Source organism: Mustela nivalis (assembly GCF_964662115.1).
Source record: "Mustela nivalis genome assembly, chromosome: 12".
NCBI classification, from domain to species: Eukaryota; Metazoa; Chordata; class Mammalia; order Carnivora; family Mustelidae; genus Mustela; species Mustela nivalis.
Window position 1 is genome coordinate 78,953,090 of NC_139031.1, and position 20,318 is coordinate 78,973,407.

Consider the following 20,318-nt stretch of genomic DNA (forward strand, 5'->3'; position numbering starts at 1 on the left):
CATATAGCTTCCACACCATCATAAAGTTAAAAAAAAAAAAAAAAACTGTAAGTCAAACCATTCTAAGTTGAGGACCATCTATAATTCAAATACCTGAAATTACTGGAAGTATATTTCTGTTAACTTTTGTTTCTGCTGAGCCTGACTTAGGTCTTGGTTTTGTTTTTATTTATTTGTTTGCTTGTTAATATCACATTTGATATTATAATTGTTAATATCATTATATTTGATATATTTCTTAGATACTTGAAATGTAATTTAAGGACTAAGACTTTTTGCTGTTGCTTTGTTTTGTTTTGTTGTGTTTTTCTCCCCAGAGAGCCTTTTTGTTTTCTTTTATCAGGCACCAGAGGGTGCTAGCAGTCCAGGACCAAGATGGACTTTGGTCCTAGTACCAGGCTTTAACAGGTCACACTTTCAGACTGTAAGAGATTATTTCACCAGAAGGCCTATCGTTGGTAGCAGCTGACTTTAATTTATTCCCCTCCAGCCCATTAGTTTGTAGAAAGAGTAGTTCCACCCCTATACTGTTAAAGGTCCTAAAATAAAAGCAGCTATTGGTTGGTAGAGAAGGGAACAGAACTTTTAGGAGTAACTGGACAGCATAGAAGATATAGGGTTGAGTCCTGTCCTATTTTGGCATTGAATTCCACCTGACCTTAGTTCAGTAGCTCCTTGCTCTCTGATTTGTTTTTGATGTCTTCAAAAAAATGTTTTAAAGAGAGAAGGGTTAATGCAGTTACTTAGTCTGGAGCCAGTTATCTAATCAGAATTGTTCCCTAAATGACTATTTAAACTCTTATTTCCAACTGACACCCTACTGATCATCATTTGGAATTGGTCATTTACCCTCTTTCATGCAAAACCTCCTGCAGACAAACCTCCTCCTGACCAGTCCCAGCACTGTGGAAAAGCAATGACTAGGGTTGTCAATGACTAGGTGGTTAATTTGAATTTCAGTTAAACAATGAATATTTTAAAAATATAAGTATGACCCAAATATTGCATGGAATGTACTTATATATTTTTTAAATATTTTATATTTGAAGGAGAGACAGAGAGAGCCTGATTGGTGGGGAGAGGATGCAGAGGGAGAGAGAAAAGCAGACTCCCTACAGACCAGGGAACACATGATATGAGCCAAAGCCAGATGCTTAACCAACTGAGCCACCCAGATGCTGGGACATACTTATATTTTAAAATGTTTCAGTGTTTATCTGTAATTCAAATCTCGCTGGGTTTCCTTTATTTTTATTTGTTAACCTTGGCAGACTTACTGATGGCTGGCAGGTTAAATGTTTGCTCTTGTCAGAAGGGTTTCTAAGAAATCCAGAAGTTAAATGCCTCTTTGAATTTGTTGCAGTAATTAGAGTGAGATCTAGTTATTACATTATGTTTAGGTCCCTCAGTAATGTTTGTTTCAAGTGGAATTAAAGAATCTCAACATATGATCTCCAGAAGCAAAGTAATACAAACTATTTATTAATGTCACAACTAAACCATTTTAAGGACTAAAGTTTTGAGAGATTCTGGGTAAAGATAAAAATGCAGAGATCATGAAAAGTTTAATACTATTTTCTAATGCTAAAATAACTATAAGGCATTCCATTTTACTTATGGAGAAATAATATTGAACCTTGTTTTGAAGTAAACTACATTAAAAGTACTTCAGCAAAATCACTGTAAAAATCAATCATAGGAACCCAAATCCTCCTCTCACAGTTCAAGACTAACACTGAAAAAGAATGCTCTCTGATGCAAAATTCATTTGGAATTTTCCAGTTTTGCTCCATGTCTTATAGCAACTTCTTTGCAAAACTTTCCCTTTCTATACAGTCATGGGTATAATCATTATATCCATTAGTGAAATTATCTGAGATATTGGTGTAACATCTGTCAGTCAAATGACTATATTCTCAAGGTGGTAAGCACATGAAGGAATAATAATTTAAGTTATTAATTCTACTAGGGCAGTTTTATTTTGTTGCAAATTAGCTAATATAATTTCAATATAGTTATGACTTAAAGGTGATACTTTGATATTTTTAAAATATATTTTCATTGTATTCTAAATCAATTTTCTCTTTTTACCACATGTATAATTTAGTCTCTCTTTACCACATGTATGATATGATGTAACTTCTCTACCACAAAGTTCTGACCTCCCATTCACTTTGTCTTGCATTTACTCCAGGTTTCCTCTTTGTGTATCATCAAATTAAACATATTTGCAGCTGGTCTCCATGTCTAGATCACTTATGCAGATTAGAAACAAAAGAAAAGAGCCAAAAACCCAGGAACCTTTGAACTAGTCTCAATATTTCTAAACGTCTGACACATTTCCTTTGAAATGTATTCTGCTTTATGTTTTAGAAAGTTCTTTTTCTACTGCCATGTTTGCCCTTAACAATTCAATCGCCCATCTCCCATTTCTTTGCTTAAAATCATTCTTTATAACAAAGATGTAAAACCATAATTGAAATGTTGTCCAACATAAAGGAAAAAAGAACTGAAAAGAAACATGGGTTTAATTTCAGCCCAATTTTTGCTTAAAGTTTTTTTTCCAGCTAACAAAATCTCCAACTATTCTTCAGCGAATGGGGAATAAAAGCCTGTTTTGCTTTCAAGTACTAGTGCTTGATTAAGTAACTGCAAAGTCCCTAGAATACATTCAAGATGACATTATCTTAAGTTATATTAGGATATAGGTTTTAGGTACAATAACAAAAATGCAAATATTATAATACCTTAAGAAAAATTTATATTTCTCTCATGTCAAGATCTGAGTAAGTAGATCATGCCTAACAATTAACTCCACAATATTAAGAAGCCCAGTTCTTCTATGTTTCCTGCTCAAAAAGTAGCACTTCTTTTTAAAAAGTACCATTCTCAAAAAGTAGCTTCATTTTCTATGCCAGGAGGACTGTACTAGCTCCTACCTTCACATACAGATCCTGGCAGATTTTAAGGGCTCAAGTCAGAAGATACAGCTCTACTGCTCATGTGTCATTGGCCAGAACTTAGTTATGCAGACAAACTTTGTTATAACAAAGTCTGGGAATGTTTTTACCTTGGCAGCCATGTGCATAGCAAAATTAAAAGTATTCTATACTAAAGGATGGGAGGAAGTGGATATTGGGAGACAATAAGCCATACATCATTTATTCATTTGCTTATATTTGTCAAATATTTATTATTTTCTTTTACGTTCCTGATAGAGTGCCAGATAGCTAGAAAACAGGATTGCAAAATAAGGTATATATTCTCCAACAGATACTGTTTCTGTCCAGTCAGTGAACCAAATACTGTTCAAATTAAAAATGCAAATAAATTATGTTCTAGACTAAATTGTGTAAGTAAAGACTGTAGCAGGGAAATTTCATAGAGTGTTAAAGGAAGAGTAGGATTAGCCAGAGAAAAGAGGGGGAAACATTCTGTGCAAAGAGAACAAAGTAAATTAAAGATTCATGAAGAAAATAAATTTGAATTAAGCACTTGAAGGTTAGCAGCAGTGATAACAGTGGAAATGTAAAGTTCTTGTTTTATCTCCATTTTTTCTTAAAAAAAAAAAAAGCACTGAAGGATGTTAAAGCATTTCCTCTTTGTCGTCTTAATCTAGTATGCCAGGGGACTTCTGCATTCACTACACTGGACCCATCAAAGTGTTTCAAAGATGTTCAAACGTTTTAAAAATCTTCACATCATTTGGTTACTAATAATTTTTCAAGCCTTTACTCATCCTTAGATTTTGCTTCATCTTTTCTAAGTGTTCTTTCAAAATATGGTTGTGTGGACATTTCGATGTCCTCTTTATTTATATTGGCATCATTTGATTATATTATCAGAATATTATTTTTGAATGGTTGTTTTATCTTTTCATTAAAAGTCATCTGTCTGATTTTTTCCAAATTTTGGAACTAAATTTAACTATATTTAGAATTTTTTATAATAGTGTCACTTTTTCCCAATGTCAATGTCATAAAATGCATATAACTCTCCAGAAAATTGAGTAGATTATGTTTGAAAATAAAGTGCAAATATAATTACTCCAAAAATTAAAGTTCTGAAACATTCATTTTTCTAGGATATGGCTTTGATTTTAAGTAATAATGAAAGACTTGCATTGGATTATGAATCAGAACATTTTATGTTTAAATAATAATAGAGATCACGGGTCCATTGTTCTCATTTCAAAATTGAGGAGTCAGAGATCTGTTAAATGTGTCATTTCCAAAGTTACATGAGTGATAAAGAACATGCCTCTACGTAATTGATTCTTCTGCTAAAATAAGGTTGGATTTTTGTACCTTTTTCTTGTAGCTATAGTGAGAGCAGTAAATCACCTCTTCAACATGCCTAAGTAAGGACTAAGATTTCCATTACATCCCAGAAGATTAATAAAGAACTATGCTTTCACTTAAGCTACACTTGCTATATTATTAAGCTATTGGATCCATCAAACATTGCTGTACTGTTTATCCATTAAAAAGGTGATTTTTAACTAAGCCTATGTCATAATATCATTATATAATTATCTTATTTTCAGCAACCGAATTATCAATTTAATATTTGAAATCGCAAATTGAGGTAATTTTTAAAACCGCTCATCTTGCCAAATGAGATTCAGTTATGAATCTATTCAAGCTTTCATATATATTATACACATACACACACACACACACATATATATATATATAATTAGTAGGGCATAACATGGGGTTATTTAGTGACAGAGTATGCCAGAATATTTCGATATGGTCTTTAAATTTCTTGCTTTAATCCATGTCTAATCCATTTAACTCATTTGATTAGTGTGTGTAGCAAGTAAAAAAGCAACAAAAATTTTTTATCTTGTTTCATCCTTTATTCATCCATTTCAGGTAATATAAGTAAAGAAAACTGAGGAAAATAGCTTCTAATGAACTCTTCAGTATTCTAAAATGTGGGTTAAATCCCACCCAAAAGGAACTGTTGTAATGAAAATATTCAAGACTATTTGCAGAGAGCAGCTTAAACAATCTCAGGAGAAATTTTATAGAACTTCTCAAAATGAAAAATCAAAATATGTGCAAACATTTAAAAAGAGAACTCTCAAAGGCTCATAATATTTTTCTAAAAATATTTAATGATATTTTAAATGTTTGTCTTCTATAATTTTTAGATGTATTCTTTATCAAAACTATAAAGAAATCTATGACATACCAGGATGGTATGTGTTTTTAAAATAAATATATTAAATTTATCTTGGCAATTCATGTTCATAAATCTGGTTGCATATAAAAATATGAACAGAAGACATCAAGGCAAGAATGCAAAAGCAATAAGGTTCTTCCAGCCTAAATTATCAACTCTTCAACTTGACTATCTATAAGCTCTGTCTCCATTCCACGTAACTAACCTTTCTTTTTCTTACTAAGGATTCAATATTGATCATAAAGTTTTAATAAATGGCAGCTGTTTTCCCTTTTCTCCCCCTTCAGTGTGAAAAAGACTTCTAAGCTTAAGAAGTATGAACACACCAAGAACTGAAGACCAAAAGCACAAGATGGTATACTTCTAATATTTATTAGAATTTTAAGTGCTTAATCACCACTTTGGACCAATATACAACAAACTACTTTGCTATTAACAGACTGAACATAACTCTGGGTTTAAAAAAAACCTCAATAAAATTTTAATTTTCCAACTATAAATTTATACAACTTTTTTTTTTTTTAAGCAAAATAGCCTAGAAAGCTACCTCTGGCATTCTTGTGACACATCACACCATTTTTTAAAAAATATAGTATATAAGACCAATATTTAATAAATTAATCTTCAATCTAATTATCTTTCCTAGTATTTATCTTAACAATAAAATATATACACTAAAATATGAAAAATTATATTACAAAAATGTAGAGAGCAGCAAATGTTAGGTAATTGATGAGTGTTTTCACTCTTCATTTAATATGGCCTAAATACCATGCTTCATCTAATCTGAGATGCAGATTTTTTTTTCTTAACATTTTAACATCTCTGAAATCAAGATGTATCTTAAAATCACTCCAGCAAATAAATAAATAAATAAATAAATAAATAAAGGTCTAAGGATGATTCTCTAAATAAATAAATGAATTAAATACAATCACTCCAGCCAGGAAGCAGTTGTGACATAGTTATCATTTCCTGCCCATGAGAATCCAAACAAGCAGAAAGAGTACAGGGACTTGAAAGTCCCAGAGAAACAGAAGAACATACTTTTAAGAAATGCTGTATCACTAACACACAATGTCACATAGCACAATTTATGAAAAAACAAAAACATAGACAATTTAGGATCAAAGCATCATTAAGAATGGTCAGACTTTGCATATGAGTTTTACAAATACATTATCTAATTTATTTTGCATACATACATACATGTGTAAAGAAAGATGGAGCCTGTGTAAAAAATGTAAAACATTTTTTAAAATAAATACAAAAATAAGTAAGTATAAAACAAAATGTCTAAGTGATAAGGAAATATCATACTGTAACATAATTGACAATAATCTTTTTTCGTCCTCAGTAAGAAATAAAATATAGGTATGACTTTGGTATAGCAGGCACTTTGGGTGGCCATTCCTATAAACCCTTGACCTACCTCTGATTTCAGCTGAAGCTATAGTAGTGGTTTCTATTCTCATTGACAATGTCCAACCTAAAGATCCCAAGCTTTTTCTCAGCATAACTCAAACTAAAACAGTATCTTAGACTTGATTAATTACGAAAAATAAAATGAACAGATTTTTTTCTTTTCAAGACAAAAGTGAATACAATACTTTATAGTACATTAAATATCTCTGAAAATTATTCATTCAAATTCTTCTTTGCTTTTAATTTTTTGTTAACATTAAAGTATTAAAGCCAGCAGCAACAATCTAGTATTCCCACCCTTCTAAATGCCAAAGTGTACTTAATCTCTGACATATATTACAACGAATATCTCCAATTAATGGAATACAGGATTGATACCTAATTCAAAACACTTGCACTTTATACATTTAATAGCATACAGATTTTAAAGCACATCTACACATGTTATAATCACACACAGGTTTCATCATGATAAGAAAATGCCTGAAATTGTGAGCCATTTGTAACAAGATAAATTGCTAACCTTTGCACATTTTCTTATATGCCTCTATTCTTTCCTACTACTTAAACATGGAAATCAAAGTGTTCTTCAGATATGTTTACCATCAGATTTATAGTACACACATCTAACCACAGTAACATGACAGAAGACACATGCTATGCCATTCTCCTAGTTTTTGCTTAAATAAATATTAATATCAAAAATTGTTGTCACATACATATCATGTTCAATGTAGTGTGTACTACAGAAACTTTTGAAAAATGAGTAAGAAGCAATCATCCTAAGTACTCACCTTGCCCACTGTTGATAGCTGGCAGAAAATCAGTAGAATTCTACTCTAAAAATATAAATAAAATGAATGTCCAATCTAAAATCTAAATGAATGTCCAATGAAGGAAGAAATAATCTCTCTTTAGTAAATTAAGGAAGCCTTTCTGGAGGCTGTTGACAATTCAGTAGAAGCTAAAGAAAATGAGTAGAAACCAGCCAAACGAAGAAGGGAGAAAATTTGTGCTAGAAGGATGTGAACATTGAGGAGGGACCTAAAGATGATAACAGCATGCTGGTTTAGCAAACAAAAAGTTTCTCAGTGTGGCTGAGACATGTAGTGAAAGGGAACATAGAGTGGTGAAGGGAAGCTGTCAAGGAACCCCTGCAGATGAGGCTAAGGAACTGGCCTGGCAGAGATGGGCAACACTCTAGGTGAGTAGGAGTACTGCTACACTGCACAATAAAAGATGTCAGAGGAGAGGATTATCTGAAGAAAAGTAATATGATAATGTCAAATGCTACAGAAAAAATTAAGGCTAAAGACATCCGACAAAAGGCTACTGGCTTACAATGTCAGCCTCTGAGAGAATAATGGATTGTGGAATTTTTAATTCAAAGGGTGAAAGAATGAGAAACCATCAATAGAGAAAATAAATCACTCTTGCAAGAAGTTTTGAGAAGGAAAAAAAAAATCTAAACTTTGTATTTCTTCATTTCTTAATATTTTGCTAATGGTCTTTGTCACTATGAAGTACCAGCATCCTTTCAAAAAAATAACATTAAATTATAACTCTCAGACTTACCAGAGTTTTGCTGATAACAACAACAATAACACACACACACACACACACACACACACACACACACACATACACAATTTGTGCTTTAGTTTAATAATTATAATATCATTTATCCAGCACCAATGACTCTATAAAATAATGTAATTGTGGTTTACTGTAGGATAAAAGGAAGATATAGCCAACAAATGATGAGTTAAATCTGACCAATTTTTAAATTCACAACTGCTGAATACAGATCTTCTTTGACTTATGGTGGGGTTATGTCCCAAAAAACCCAATGCAAATTTAAAATACTCTAAGCCAAAATGCATTTAGTATACCTAACATATTAAATATCATACCTTAGTCCAGCCTACTTTAAGCTTGCTCAGAACACTTACATTTGCTTACATGTGAGCAAAATCATCTAACACAAAGCCTATTTTATAATAAAGTGTTGAATATCTCAATTAACTTATGGAATACTGTATTAAAAGTAAAAAACAGTGACTCTATGTGTACAGAATGGTTACAAGTGCATTAATTTTGTTAACCCTCATCATCATGAGGCTGACAGGTAAGCTGAGTTTCATTCTCTCTGCCTAACATCATGAAACAGGATCATCTCACATGTTGTTAGCCCAAGAAAAGATCAAAATTCAAAATTTGAAGTACTGTTTCTACTGAATGTGTATATCTTTCATCTTATTATAAAGTAAAAAAAAGAAAAGTAAGTTGAACCACTATTAAGTTGGGATGGCTATATTAGAATTTTTTAATACAAATTTAATAAAAAATGAATAAATAATAAAATAATAAAGGTTCATCATAAGAAAAGAAGAATATATAAATGAAAAGAGTAAGAATAAAACTCATAATCTAAGAATCCAGAGAACACTTTTAACATTTTGAGGTATAGCTGGCCAGTCACAGGGAAGAATAAGAATGTGTAAGTTTTTAAACCTCCTCTGTCACTCACTAGTTGTTTCATGTTATGCAAATTACATCATTTCCCAGACTTTCAGTTTATATATTTGCAAAATGACATAATAATGCATAGGAATACTGCAAAATTAAATGAATCATACACATAAACTTCCTAAGCCACTACCTAACACATCCTACTCCATAGAGTTAAGCAATTATGTTCACGAATGTGAATGTTTTTGTATGTATGCATAGGTCACAGAGAAAGTAAGATTATCTGATATAGAATATTCATTAAACCACAAATATATTTTATTTCTACATTCATCAAGACAAAGGGTTGGCAATCTTTTCTACAAAAATCCAGAAAATAAATATCTGAGGCTTTAAAAGTATCATCTTGTCTCTATGGCAGCTGCCTCAACTCTGCTATCACAGCATGAAAGCAGCCATTGACATCACACTGTAAGTATTCACATGACTGCTTTTCCAATAAAACTTTATTTATAAAAGTAGAAAGTAGGCCAGATTTGGCCCACAGCATATAGGTAGTTTGTTGTGCTCTGAACTAGAACATCATTTTATGACTGTAAAATATATTATCTGTAATTTATTTTGCAACATCTAATTCTTGAACATGTAGGTTTTTTCCTCAAAGCTTGCTTTCACAACCATTTCACAACCACAAACATTCTAGAGTAGTTGTTAGGTTAAGTAGATTACTTACTTAGGTTAATTCTTACATACATGTGAAAGCTTTTTTTGTGTATGCCTTGCCATCCAGCAAATCTGTACTAAATTCCACTCACACAAGTATTTGAGGGTATCATTTTCCCAATACCGTTTTCTAAACTGGACATTGGGGGAAGGTGATTTTCTTAGATATTTTAATTTTGCATAAGTTACTATTATTTAGTTCCATAAAATCAAAGATGTAAGAATTGATCATTCTATAAAACAAATAATTTCTGTTTATTTCTAATTAGGTCTACATGATGAAAGGGGCTAGCTAGATCTGTGAGCTCTCTTTTATAAAGAGCATAAATCTCATTCATAAGGATTCTATCTTCATGACCTAAGCAACTTCCAAAGGCCCCACTTCTTAGTATCATCATATCAGGCATTAGGATTTTAACATATAAATTTAGGGGGCAGGGGATGGGGGACACAAACATTCAAAACACATGTTTTTGCAATGTATATTAAACAGTTGAAATATATCAATTCACTGAGTTATACTCATTTTTTTAATGTCAAAACATTTCATTATACAATATTAAAAAATCATACTATTAAATTGCCATTGATCACATCAGAAGAGACTTTAAATGTTGAGAAGGTCTAGAGCACAAAGTGACAGGTAAATATTTCCCAAAGTTCCAATTTTCACTTGAAAGTGTAAATGTTACCACCAGTGGCAAGGTCAGATTTTTCCCTGGAAGGATGGGTGTATAAAGATCATTTTTGAATTTTGTAGAAATGACTGCCAAATGCTCAAGTATGCCTGTAAGTCTTTATTTTTTTTCAAGTAAAAATTGTTTTCAATGAAAAATTTGTTAATTTAGATGGTGACTCAATTATAAAAATGCTTTACCTCAATACAAGCTTTGCAATTCACTATTCAGCAAAAAAACCTCTATGTGTCCTTCTTATTTTCTTACACAGAATATTTAAGACTTGTAATCCAACATGGAGATTTGGTCATTTAATATTTTTCATTGCTACATCAAAGATTTTGAGTTTGTATTTGTTTTGTTTGTAATGTGAATACATGGTAAACACGCATTTGTTTGTTTTATTAGTAATATGAATGAATGGTACTCATGAATACAATGACAAGTTCAGTTTGGTGTTACTGTAGTTTTACTTGCCCTAGCTTGAATATCACTAATGTAAATACCAACATAGAGGGGAAAAGACAAATAACATGTTAGCAATGTTATCAAAAAAGTTTTAAATTAATGGATCTCCTAACTGCATCCATGGACACTAGAGGTTCATGGAGCATACTGTGAAAATCATTGTATTGAGTTAAATAACTCTTTTATTAATACCTCAACTAACATACCAAAATATCAGTTTTACAGAAAATACATTTTGAGAATATTGGTTAAGTGAGATTCCAGAGAGAAATTTCCAATTATAAATTGAATTTCCTGATTTCTTTATGATTTTTCTTCTTAAAAAATAGAGTGTTGATAACTTGAATCCCTTGTTCCTAAGACCTACTTGCTTAAAATTTCTATTTACTTCTCCCTGAGTACAAAGAGCAACATAAACAAATTTTCTGCTCAAAGACCTTTAATTTAAAAATCCTTCCAACTTGTTCTTTTGATATGTATGTCTCCCATCTATAAACTGTGAAAGCTGTGTTATTTTCCAAAATTTGCAAAGAAAAATCAAATGATCTAATAACACTTGACATATTCGGAAACCAAATAGAATTTTGTTATGACACTGCTTATGAGTAACTCTTACCTTGATCTAACAGCTCTTGTTTATAAAAGATTACTCTCAAAAAGGACAGAGGTCATTCCACTCACACCATTTGCTGGTGTGGAAGATCAGAAATCCTCTGGAATTTTGCCATAAATGGTAGACACTAAAGTTTAGCATCCTCTTCCCAACACAGGAAACCATGCCAGCTCAGGCCATTGGCTCTTCAGACAAAAGACAGCCTCAACCAAGAGTCTGGTGGCTAAAAGTTAACATCCACATGGAGATTATAACATAGAAAGAATTATGATCAAGGGAAGAACTCTTTAACAGGTTTTGAAATTTTGTTTACTGAAATTCCACCTCATTATAATTAAATATATCAGATCACAGCCATATACTAAAAATGGCAGATCCTAAAATAATGCAACTTTTCAGATTTGGGAAAGACCATGAGCAAAAATGTTAAATATATATATTTCAGTGAAAATGTTTTACTCGTGAAATCTTGAATATAAAATTAAATTTAAATTAAATTAAAACTTTTCCTTAGTTTAATGATGTTACTGCTAGTATGTCTTTTATTTTGCATCATTTTTAAAATAAATTTTATAAATGTATTCTATTTTTCCCTTGATTTCTATGGCAAGGTGCTTACATTTTAAGGAAAATGTATTTTGAGTTATTGCAAGAATTCCAGAAGAAAACAAAAGCAATATTGTTTTGCCTAGGAATCAGGTCATCAATGCTAAGTAATTTACCTGAATTTTATATGTGTATTTTATAACAATTTTTGGTAAAGCAACTCTAAAAAACTTAATGAACAGCAATCTAGGGATTGCTTGGCAGACCACATGGCTTATTCCCAAAGTTCTTAAGCTAATGTGAAATTTTTCTTTGGCACAAAATGGTCCAATTTAAATAATATTAAGGACACTATAACAAGGTTCTATGTTGTAATCACCATCACCTTACCTTTTAAAAGATGATCTTCAAGGACTAGTATTAAAAGAAATATTTATGATTATGTTTATGTAGCTGTGTGTGTGTGTTCAAATTAGTCAGCCTGCTGCTTTCTATAGAAGGGGAGACCTGGGATTACTTTACAGCTTAGAAACAGATCTTCTGCATCTTCAAAAGCAATGTTTTTCAAATGTAAAAGGAGGGGATCTGGGAACTTATTAGTAGATCATAAAATTAACTTAAAGGATGTTAACATTTTTAATGTTAAATAAAATCTATTAAAGGATTTTGGACATCCTTTAGGAAATAGGAAAAGTCAGTCATTATCCTGGAATTCACTAGTAATAGAACATTTTCATCCCTGTCTCTCTGTTTATATGCAGAGTTCTAGGAAAGGATGTAGGTCTATTACACAATGTCATTCTTCTGTGTGGGGCATCACAGAACTGTAAATTCTGTGTCCTAAATTTGAGGTTGCTTTCAAGACCAGTAACAAAGGAGAATAACAGACAAAAATTAATCAGTTGAAGAAAGTAAGACTGGAGACTAGAGACTAGAAAACTAAGTTCAAAAAGAAAAGAAAAAAAAAATGGCAAGAGTTTATGGGGTAAACTGATATTGACATAATAGGAAAATGATATTAGAATCACCTTTGACTCCTCCATTCCAGTGCATGTTCATTTATTCAACAAACATTTACTGAGTGTGTAACTTCTGTCCTGGCACTGTGCTATTTACATTAATGAATAATGCAGATAAAACTACTGGTTAAGGAGAGTTTATTCTAGTATGTCTGATATAAATACTGAACAACTAAAAAAAGCAAACGGTAGCAAATGCATGGAGAAAAACAAAAGATTTAAGTTAAGTAGGGCTATGAAGAATGAATGCTATATTAGCAATCTTGCTTGGCCTTTCAAAAGAAGTAATATTGAAACCAAGAATTGAAACTATATGAAATCAATCATGAAAGGAAAAAAAAAATTGGGGAAAAGATGGGTTGTTCCAGGTAGAAAAGAATGTATGAGCAGAGGCTCTGAGATCATGAGATAAACAAGGTAGAAGAATTACAATGAGACAAGTATGACTGGAACTTAGTGGGAAAGATGATTATACCTGGAGTTTGATGGTGGCCAGGGCGTGTATTCAGTGAGTATTTATTCAGCTTAGTGCCAGGAATTGTTCTAAGTATAAGCATATAGCAGTGGGCCAAAAGTTTCCAAGGTTATTCTGATGAAGATGGATATAAAGTAAGTGAACAAAATAGTGAATTATAACTTCAAGGAATACTAAGTGCATTTAAGGAAATAAAGCACATTCTAAAGACAAAAATTAATGTGGTTTGGCTTAAGAAATGTTGTTTGGGGAAGGCCACTCTGAGGATGTTACATTTAAATAGAAGCATAAATCCCCAAAACATCTAAGAAAACATCTATGAAAAGAAATTTCATAGCAGAGTGCTAAGGAAATAAGGTAAGCACAGACTCATTAAGGAGTAACAAGACTAATGGTCGTTAAAATCTAAGAGATAGCTAGGACCAAATCAGGTATGGCCTGAAAGGCCATGGCAATGACTTGGATTTTATTTTCAATATATCTGAATGTTCCTGAATAGTTTTAAGCAGAATGGTGAAATGATCTGATTTATTTTTTAGAAGGATCACTTGGGTGGCATGCTTGAGGATGGACTGAAAAGGAGGACATAGTCTAGTCAATAGATGATGGCAGTTGAGACCATGATGGTAGTGCAGAGGTTAGAAAGAATGTCAAATTGGCTACATTTTTCAGATGCATGGGGCTATTTTTTTTGAAATATTGATATTAAATGTAATAGAGTGCATGATACCCTGTGACGTTTGACTTGAATAACTGAAAAAAAGGACAAAAGTGTCATTTCCATTGGAAAAACTTGGAAACTTCAAATTTAGGAGATATGTAGAGAAGGAAAATAGGACTCCTGTTTAGGATGCCAAAAGGAGATACTGGATAGCAATTGGGGAATGATTCAAGAGTTCAGAAGGCAGTCTCAGTGATAAAATTTGAAATGTATAACACCACTGAATTCATAGGATTAGATGAGAGGAAAAGCCCTGGGGGAAGTTGGGGAAGAAGAGGAGGATCCACAAATAAGCCAGAGAAAGAAGAGCCAATATGAACAGTGAAATACCAAGAGGATAGGAAACAAATGAAGAAAGCCTTTGGGAAAGGTAAAAGTGATTAGTTAAGAAGTCATATATGGAAGAATTGAAAACTATATACTAGATTTGACAAAGTAGAAGTCATTGTTGGTAGAGGAAAATTTAATTTTTATTGTTTTTTAGCTATAAGTTTCATTACTCAGAAACTCTTAACAAGAAAGTAAAAACCAAGTATTCAAATGTTTGCTGATTCCTAAGTGAAGTCAATCTAGTTAACTATGAATTACATTAGAAAAAAAAAGCCAGTGATAGAGATTGTGAGTTAGCTATTATAATTTCTTAGAACAAACATATTTACAATCTAAATGAGCAAAATATTTTTAAAGGACTCATTTCAACAAAAGTTATTTCTTGTAACAAACTTTAATAGTTTCAAAGTTTACATTCACAGTCTTTAAAAACATTAGCATTACTTGAAAACCTTATGCCTCTCTTAGCAAATACACTGAGACAGAAACACAACTCTATGAAGATACAGAAAAATACATCTAACTTCAAATTTATGGGGGAAATTTTTGCTAAGTGTTTCCTTATCTACTCAAACCTAACATACAGGCTAAAGTAAGAGCTTTGCCTTCTTTGAGCATCTGTGTCAAGATCTTTCAAATTCTACTCCAGATTCCTCAACAAAATGTCAACTGAGGTCTGTTTATGAAGCTTCACTTATGATTTCTAGTCAAGGATAACTTAGTATCACAGAACTTATACAAATCTTTTTCCATATTGGGGAATTTGCCCAGAGAAACTTCAGTAGAGTGATGCAAGCAAAAGCCTGATTAGAGAGGCATCAAAAGAAATGGAAAGAGAAGAAACAGAGTCAATGATTATACGCATGTTTTGAAGAGTTTTGCTTTCAAGAAGAACAAAGGGAATGTAGGAACAAGAGATTTCATTGTTGATGTTGGCTGGTTTTGTTTTTTAAGATGGAAACATGACAACTTGTTAATGGATATACTCACAGAAAGGGGAATACAATACAAAGACAGAGTGGCTAAGTGGAAGAGAGTCCTCAAGTAGGCAAGACTGAATGGGTTTCAGTGGACAAGGGGTGGGTTGAATCTTAGCAGAGAAGTTTATCTTTGATCAAATAAGACTTTTTATGATGAGTTTGAATTTAATGGACATGAAATTAGAACAAATTTTAAGAACTTATCAAAAACTGTGATGCCACATTTTGGAAAACTGAGCTATGATATAGTTTTCGATAATCAAAAGTTCTACAAAGTAACAAGGATGAGGAGGAGTGGTTGAGATAGAGCAGGAAAAAAAAGTGCCATTAAAATGGGGAAATGAAGAAAATGAAAAGACCAGATGCTGAATGGGCTAGCTATGTGGGTGATGATATAGTCAAGAATGATGCTGGTTAGGCCAGGAGAGCATTTTAAGACAAAAGCTTATTAATGAGTGAAATAATGAGTATTGGTAGGTGGCATAAATAGAAAGGTTGGGAGATTAAGAAAGTAAGTTAACATTATAAAATTCATTCTGATGAGAATGTTTTGAGAGTTAAGAGATGGAATATTATGGAGGACTCCTTCTGGCTTTGAGGTCAAAAGTTGGTCTTTAAAAACAAAGTTCAGAGCACGGTATAAAACAGTTATAGCCTTTGTGGGCAGATTGGAGCACCTCTGCACCCCAGTCAGAGATTTGGAACAGCAAGAGCATGTGCTCTTAAATGGAAAAGAGTCCACAGTACATTTCAATGCCTGGTTTTAACAGTTAATAGGCATAGCAGTGAGAATCAAGTTTTGTAACAGATTGGTCTGACAACCTTTAATTGGGAAAAGCTGCAGAATCCTTTAGAGTAAATGGAAGCCTCCGTAGAGGCACACTTTCTTCCTGTTAACAGAGCAAACAAATTTTTAGTTTTTAATTGATCTAAAAGAAGAGAGTATTTCTATTCTGATTTTTTTTTATAGCTTGTCAAGCTTTTATGTATAGATAAGCCCATATATACGTTACCTAAAATATTCAGAACAATCAATAATCTTTGATTATTGTCTCTGTCAAATAGAAACATGGCAATGTTGTGCCAAGCAAAATGATGCAATATTCACCTCATTACCTGTCATGCCATTCATCAATACTCCATCCATTGTTAATTTCATTTTTATCAGTTTATCTTAAAGAAATATCCCAAATAATGCTTTTGATTTTTTTTCCTCAAGGTTTAGAAATTACTTACCCAATTTAGGTCATTTGTTACTAAAAATAACTGTCAGTTGTATTTTATTATGCATGTTCTCTTATTACATTTTGGGGAAAATACACGATGCATCTGCTATGAACTGATGTTCTCATTTCCAGTAAATAACTTTTTTTTGCCTTTTTTTTGCCTTATTTTGACATACATATGTCAAAATGTTTCATTCTAGAACATTTTAATATTTTGTAATAAGTAATACAGAAGTTTCAAATTGAACATCTCATATTTACCGAGACTGATATAATTAAATTTAAAATATGACTCCCTCCCCATTAGAGAAACAGAGCTATTACTTTTGCTAGCTTCTACTGTGAGATTTTAAAATTTATTTACAATCAAGTATGGACAACTGTTAAGTTGACTGTAACTGAAGCTTCCAAGGAAAACTTTGAGAATCAAAATTTTGCTCAGTGTCATCTCATTGGTAACACAATGACAACAGAATCAACCAATATGACAGAATTGTGACAATCCTTAGCGTATTTTATTTCCTTTAGAAAGCACATTTTGCCTTTGCAGACATAAAAAGTTGCTTTTTATATTTTCTTCTATTTGTGAAATTGTTAAATGTATTACTGTTTAAACTTTTCTATCTGATTTTACTACATGTCAGAGATGATTTTTTTAACAAATTAGCTGTCATTTATAGAACATGGAATAAAGCCCTTTCCTTACCCTATGCTTTTACAATAAATCTACTACCTTGAGTATCTAAATATTAAGGGCCCTCAAGAGGGTATATTGGGGTATAAGGACTCAGGAAAGCTAGTCCTAAGTCTTGGCCTTTCATTTTTCTGAGCTTATTTTCTGACATATAGCCTTTCACATTGCAGAAAAACAGAGACGAGGCTTTGGCCCATGGCTCGGACCCAGATGGGGCTTCTGCTCCTCTCTTGTCAGACATAATTTGTCTCCTAGTTTCCTGCTGTCCTATGACTTAGCATCATGTTTGATATTACCCAGTCTTCCTCTCTTATTCACCCATTTGGATGTAATGTGTTGCCCTGACAGTTTAAATCCTCAAATTCTCTGAGTTCCCCTACAGTTTGCCTTCCTTGGCAATAACAATTGGAGCAATATCAACTACACTCTTGGCCCCTGCATTTGGCAAACTTGAGTTTCCTGCTTTCTGTAGATGGCTTTTCTGAAATATGACCCTGGCTTCAGTTGTAGACTTTGTGTTTGTAATTATCTGAAGAGTTTGCCCTCAGTAAGGTAAGCTTTTGGCAAACCATGCAGCAGTCCAGCATCCTTCTGGAGTTGGGTGTATTCCTCCCCAGTTGACACTGTCCTTGTTTCTAAGCCAAACTCAACAGGATATGATCTAATGCCTGCCATCCAGAGGGTGTAAAGAACAACTTTATGCCATTTTTCTTGCTTGTTTTTGTTTCTTTTATTGGTGAGCTTAATTCAGAATTTGTATGCTTTTTGTCTTTAAAACAGAGCTCCTTTGAAAACCTTTAATATGATATGACCACACCAGTTTACCAGTTTATCACAATGTCCACATCTCTCTGCTTCTTTTTTTTTTTTTTAAAGATTTATTTATTTATTTATTTGACAGAGAGAAATCACAAGTAGTCGGATAGGCAGGCAGAGAGAGAGAGAGAGGGAAGCAGGCTCCCTGCTGAGCAGAGAGCCCGATGCGGGACTCGATCCCAGGACCCTGAGATCATGACCTGAGCCGAAGGCAGCGGCTTAACCCACTGAGCCACCCAGGCGCCCCACATCTCTCTGCTTCTTTTCACCACATCCACCCTTTCAACTTTGCAGTCCACACCATTTTAATGAGACTGTTTTCCACAAGACACTAATAATGAGTTCTTAGAAAATATAGTGGATGGTTTCCAGCTCTTACATTACTTGACTTCTCAGTAGTATTTACCAACATTCATCATTCTCTCTGCTATGATTAGAATGTGTATGTTCTTCTCAAATTCATATGTTTAAATCCCAATATCCAATATGATGGTATTAGGAGGTTAGGGACTTTGGGGGTATTAAATCATGAGGGTGGAACCCTCATAAATGGGATTAATGTTCCTATAAAAAGACCCCAAAGACCTCCCTAGCTTCTTCTGCCACATAAAATATAATGAGAAGTCTGCAACCAGAAGAGGATCTTCGCTCATCCATACTGGCACCTTGATCTCATACTCCCAGTCTCCAGAACTATGAGAACAAATGTTTGCTGTTGTTTTGTTTTGTTTTGTTTTTAAATATTTATTTATTTATTTGACAGACAGAGATCACAAGTAGGCAGAGAGGCAGGGAGAGAGAGAGAGGAGGAAGCAGGCTCCCCGCTGAGTGGAAAGCCCGATGTGGGGCTCAATCCCAGGACCCTGGGACCATGACCCAAGCCGAAGGTAGAGGTTTTAACCCACTGAGCCACCCAGGCACCCCATGTTTGTTGCTTTTAAGCCACTCAATTTGTGGAATTTTGCTATAACAGCACAAACAGATGAGGATGCCCACTATTTAATTTTTTTTTTTTTTGAGATGTCATGGTCTCAAATTTTCTAATTTTCTTCCCTTCCCTATGGTATCTTCATAAAGGCACCTTTTCTTCTTTTATTCCTTAATTCTGGGCTCTAAGAGTGCCACTTGAAGTTCTCTTGTGTTCAAATTTTATACACTCTGAGCAATCTCATCCTCTCCCATGCCTTAACTGAACATAGCCTTGCCAAATGTGTATCTTGTCCTAGACATTCTCTATAGGAAATCCAGTAGTATTCTGAATATCAGAACATGAATATTTACAAGGACTTTTGACTGAACTTATCTTCTCTTCACAAAACTTCTTTTCCTATAGCACTTCTTATCTCAGTAATGGCATTATACGCCAGCTGCCCAAACCAGACATCAGGTAATTTTCTTTCCTCTTTGCTGTCCTGCCTACTAATAAATCACCAAGTGTTGCAAATTTTATATCCTCAAATGTCTGAAATATATCTCCCTCCTTTTCCTTGACTTTTGTTTATTGCCAAACCCAAGCCTCCATCACATTTTGCTTGAATCACTCCAACAGTCTGATAACTCCTTAACTAACTCTAACCAAGTTGATCTGTTGAAATAAAAATGGAAACAACTTCTTTTCAATTTAAAATCCTTTGAGTTTTCTGGTAACCTCAGGATACAGTCCTTCATCAGGGAAATAAAGGTTTTTCTTGCAGTTCCAACTTAGTACTCTTTAGTCTCTTCCAAATTCTCACCCTACTTTGCTTTCTTGTATATGTACACTATCAAATATAAACTTTCCAATGAATTATTCTCTACATAGCACTAACTTCTCCCTTTATAACCAGAGATCTTACACACTCACTCTCATGGGCCTTCCTCCCTCTCACCGTGCTGGTTAACTTCTACTGATCCTTCATGTCTCAACTTACATGTGACTTCCCTTGGGAAACCATTCCTTG